Genomic DNA, 5,850 nt, shown 5'->3' with positions numbered 1-5,850 from the left:
GCCTAAGTGTCCATCAACAGACGAATGGATCAAGAAGATGTGGTTTATCTATACAATGGAATACTACATGGCAATGAGAAAAAATGAAATCTGGCCTTGTGTAGCAACATGGATGGACCTTGAGGGTGTTATGCTGAGCGAAATAAGTCAGGCAGAAAAGGACAAATATCATATGTTGACACGTATAGGAGGATTAGGAGGAACTTAACAGAGGACCATGGGGGAGAAGAAGGTGGGAAATAGTGGGGGAAAGGGGGAGAGGCAAACCATGAGAGACTCTTGAATGCTGACAAAAACTGAGGACTGATGGATGTGGGGGGGGAGGGGGGATGGGCACGGAGAGGGGCACTTGTGGGGATGAGCACTGGGTGTTATATGGAAACCAACTTGACAATAAACTATTTGTAAAAAAAAAAAAAAAAGAAGAAGAAGAAGAAGAAGAAAATGTTGATTTAAAAAAAATGTCAGTGTACTACAAAATGTGTCATCTCATGTATTGTGGTAAAAATACCATATCTGGAAAATACATCTCTAGTTATTCTTTCAGAACGTTCTGTACTCAAGAAATTATATCAATTTGTACAGTCTTAAAGGACCAAGACACACTGTTTAGTTTTAGGTTTCAACTCATTTGAGGTGAAAGTTGGCAAGTGGCAGGGTCCGTAACAAAAAAGCTTAGCTCCGAATCTCAGCATTGATGGTTTGGGTCCCTTCCGGTGAAACACAGCTATCTATGGAAATTACTCATCTCTCAAACCCAAGTTCTTCCCTAAAAGCAGACATTGAAGCAGTTACTATATACCCCAGATGTCAGGTGGAATGTAAATTCTGGTTGGTAAATTGACCAGTTTTCCATTCTATAGTACTCAAATTCTCCTTGTTGTTGGTTGCCTTTGAGTATTCTCTTACTCCTGGTATTCCCTTTCTACAAGGATGGACAACTCTTAGTGCCTACTCCATGTTATATAGTAGAATAGTCTCTTATGCATATTTGGGCTATGTTTTTATTTCTTTAGGCTGATCATCTATTGAACTCCTTTTTTCAAGGTTTTCTCACATCTAGTCCACCCTTTTTGTTTTTTTTAGCATAAAAATAGATTTACTAGTTGTTTATATCTATTGCATATCACTTTTTGAAATTTGGGGTTGAAAGGAAAACTATAAAATACGCTCAGGATTTATCTTAAAATGAAAACATTGGTAGGGTTTTGACAACTAGGAATGGAAAAGAGAGGTATTACCTATAGAAACAGTAGTATGATGTTGCCTTCAGAGTTTAATGAATACTCCAGTCTGACCCACAAAGGAGTGTGGAAGAATATATTGGGAGACACTGCAGGAAAACTGGCCTTGAGAAGGAAATCACAGAACTTAGATATAAGCTCCATAAAAGCAAGGAATATGTCTGAGATTTCCACCACTATTGCACTAACATCTAGCATAGTGGGCAACATAAAATAAATTGCTAAATAAGCATGGAATGAGTGAATGAGTGAGTGAGTTAATAAACAGGCTTTTCCACAACACAAGGGTAGGGATAACGATAATGGATTTTCATAAACTCCCAGCTCTTGAGGAGAAGATTTAGATTGAGGGACTTGAGTATGAATCTATTTATACTAAATAGCATATAGATACCTACATGTTATAAAATGAATTCTTCTTAATGCAAATCTTAACACATGAATAATTGCAAGAGTTTGCCCATCATACTACCTGCTGCAAGTACTCAAATTTTCTATAGTGTGAAAATAACAATAGGCAATATGTAAACAAATAAGTGTAACTATGTTCCAATGAAACTTTATTCACAAGAAGTGGTGGCAGGGTAGATTTGGCCTATGGGCCAGTTTGCTGACCTTTACTTCAAGTAATAATATTACAGTCTAAGAGGATTTTTCTTACCATAATCAACTATTTCACTTTCTTAAAACAGAAAGATGTTGATTATTATGAGATTTGAACAGAAAGTAGCTTTTTCAATTTTTCAATTATTTCAGAAGCATTATACTTATTAAAACATCGGAGGAGAAGGTACTAGATTTTATAAGAAAGTAAACGGCCATAGAGCTGCACAAAAAGTAAAAGATAAAATAGTAAATGCTATCCATTTAAGATGAGACTGTACTTTCTAAATAACACTTTTGATTGGACAAATAAGCAGTTAACTATACTTGCCTCCCAGGTTCTAAAAAAGCCACTTTTCAGGAGACCTGGCTTCCACTATTGTCAGGGATATAAATATTTCCACTATATGGGAAAAAAATTAAAAAGACTTTATTTTTCACAGGTATTTTCCCTAATGTGCTTTGACAATATTTAATTTAATAATCTATTAGTTTTTATTTTCTTTATAGTCACATACAGGTGTAAGGGAGGTAAATTTATACCTCCACTCAGTTTTTTGGCTAGGTCTGAGAATCAAACTGATATATAAGAACAATCAATAAAAGTATATAAATTTATATTATTTTATGTGACATGGAAGCCCTCATAAGGAATGAAAACTGAAGGAAATATTGAAATGAAAAGTAACAAAACTATGTGAGGAAGCTACAGGAAATGATGAATTATTTTCACAATGTCTATTTACATACAATTCTTTTCTTCTCAATTCTCTTATCATCATTGATGATAAGAATGTTATTTTCCTCGTAAGCCTGGGTGGCTCAGTTGTTTAAGCATCCGATTTAGGCTCAGGTCATAATCTAGTTTTTGGGTTAAAGCCCCATGTTTGGCTCTGTGCTGACAGCTCAAAGCCTGGAGCCTGCTTCGGATTCTGTGTCTCCTTCATTTGCTGCCCCTCCCCTGTTTGTGTTCTCTCTCTCTCTCTCTCTCTCTCTCTCTCTCAAAACTAAAGATAAAAAAGAATATTAATTTTCTTCTTGTACAAGGAGTACATCTTTTATATAAAAATGCCATCTCCTGCTTTCAGTAATAAAAACGAGGTCAGAGTGCTCTTTTTGCATTAGGCAACTCACCTCAAAATAGTCATAGGCCCTAGCTGACCAATAAGCTACTTACAACTGGGCATTGTTACCAAAAAAGGAAATTCCCATATATTCCCATATTCCCTCACTCCACCCTGTAATTATAGCCCTCACCACCACCCTGCGGCAGCCAGTCTTTCCTTTGCTGTCCTGTCCACTAGTCCTTTGCAGTGTATTCAATAAACTATCTCTTTTGTTCTTCCATGGGTGAATTCTTTCCCTTCCCATGTCACTGGCTTCTACCCTATCAGGCTGCCCCACGATTAAGGAAAAAGATTGTAGTAACGTTGACAGACTTGTAATGTCTCCTAATTTTTTTTTCTGTTTCCCTGCAAAGCCCTTAAAACATCCTTTATTTTTCTCTTGAAATACACATGGGTAAAAATAGATTTTTAAGAAAGATTCATCAAAAAACACAAACAACAAAACAAAAAAAAGAATATTTGTGACCACAATTTTCAAAACATTTTGCCAGGGAAACTTAAAGGTAAGCATGGCTCCAGAGCTGTAAAATTTAATGGATCCAAGGAATGCTTATGCCCTTTGTCATTATAAAGAAAAGGTCAGGTCTATTTGATCAGTTATTTTCTAGAAAATAATTTTATAAAAGTGCTTTTCATTTTCTTTGTTTTTTTTCACAAGATCCAAAGGATCATTCTACTTTTACTTTTGGCTGCGAGTTTGCAAAGGAACTCTTTATGAGAATGTTATTTTGAACAGTATTTGATTGAAAGTATATTAATTACAGAGTACTATGGTTGCCTTTACATTTCTAAGTAAGTGTTGTGTCACTGGGGTGGCATCTTTTCCTTCTAGAATACTTTTAAAAATGCAAATGTGGAAACAGAAAACTCTCACTTCAAAGAGAAATAGAACTCTTTTGAAAGACAGCTTTTGAATGCAATCTTATTCAAAAGGGAGGCATATTTAGAGAAAATGGAATCCAAAAATGTCAATATCTGTATTCTGTCTGAGTAAATGCCTTCTTTTTGACAATAGCACTGATAAGCTAAAGTACTTTTAAACAAACACATTTCACTTTATTTGGTTATAAAAAAAGGTAACGGAAATGTTATGGTACTCCCACCCTTATATTTTCATTAAAAAGCAATATATTTCCCAAGTTTGATATGGGCAATTGCCTAAACCCACATAGTGTATATTGGAAAACACAAATTCACTTTGAAAAATAAATCAGAAGACACATGTGTGTGCATGTGTGTGTTTCTAAAATATCTACTCAAACTAAAATATAATTTCTTTGCTATAATTTTGATGAATTGCTCAAGTTGGAATATAATGGAATATGATGGAAAACATGTTGTCAATATGTTTCAAAATCAGAATTGATTTTGTTCTTTTTGTTTTTAGAGATTATTGTAAGTACTCTTTGATATAAAATAAAATAAATTTCCTCATTGATAGCACAAAAGATACTGAATACAACAAAGCTATGTTTCTTAAAAACAATAAAAACTGTGGATAACAGTGCTTGCATTCCTACAGACCAGGAAAAAATAAATGCTACTATCACTGTTAGTTAAAAAGAGTGATCCAGGAATCATAAGGAGGATATTGGTCTCCCAGGGATTTCTGGTGACCATTTTTAATAATACATGCAGCTTTACTTCAAGGATTTACTCCAATAAAGAATAATGAGACAAAATAGTTATGTAAACCTCTAAAGAAAAAAATTAATGTATTATTTAAAACATCTTGTGTTTGGTAATTTTGCACACAATTCTCATAAAAAGTTTTATTATTTATTTTCCAGAAGAATGTAATCACTAGTAAAGATAATGTTCCTAGGTGAAACCTAATGATGTTACTTTGATTAACACATCTTTTGTCTTTGTAAATCATTTTCTTACAAAAACATTTTATCATAATTCAATCAAAATTAATCCTCACATTGGGGCTCCTGGGTGGCTCAATCGGTTAAGGTGCTGTCTTTGGCTCAGGTCATGATCGCATGGTTCATGTGTTCCAGCACCACTTCAGGCTTTGTGCTGATAGCTCAGAGCCTGGAGCCCACGTCAAATTCTTTGTCTACCTCTCTCTGCACCTCCCCTGCCTGCACTCTGTCTATCTCTCTCTCTCTCAAAAATAAATAATAAACATTAAAAATTTAAATAATATCTTCACATTGAATAAGTATTATGGATGGTCATAGAAAACTAAATGGTCACATTAAATATTTTACAACATAAATGCCCTCTATAGTTCTTTAAGTTGTCTGAAAAAATTTTAATTTTACCATTTAAATGTAAATTCTGCATTTTACATCCGACTGTGAGAGGAAAATAATTTGTTACAAATTAATTCATTCTTCTATGTTGTTCCACTTGTGACATAATCAAGAAAGAAAAGTCTAACTTTGATAACTTCATCTTAGTCTTGAAAGTATCTTAAATATACGGTCAGGGAATAAAAATATCCAGTTTCTGTGTTTTCTTTTTAATGTATTGAGGCGATACATTTTCTTCTCTTTTAAGTTACATGCTCTTTATTGCTTCTATTGCAAAGATCTACCAGGCATTACAGAAAGGGTTCATAGGTCTCTACAGTTCCAATAACTCAAACAGAAACATCCCTAAAGACTAGACCTTTTAAGATAATGTAATAAAAAAGATAAAGAAGTGCTGACATTAAGAAAACTATTTTGGGGGCGCCTGGGTGGCTTAGTCGGTTGGGCGTCCGACTTTCGCTTAGGTCATGATCTCGCGGTTCGTGGGTTCGAGCCCCGCATCGGGGTCTGTGCTGACTGCCAGCTCAGAGCCTGGAGCCTGTTTCAGTCTGTGACTCCCTCTCTCTCTGACCCTCCCCTGCTCACGCTGTCTCTCTCTCTCTCTCCTAGAAA

This window comes from Hyaena hyaena, unplaced genomic scaffold (genome assembly GCF_003009895.1).
Source record: "Hyaena hyaena isolate Hyena2069 unplaced genomic scaffold, ASM300989v1 scaffold_1165, whole genome shotgun sequence".
Classification (NCBI taxonomy): Eukaryota; Metazoa; Chordata; class Mammalia; order Carnivora; family Hyaenidae; genus Hyaena; species Hyaena hyaena.
Note: the sequence above shows the minus strand (reverse complement) of the source record.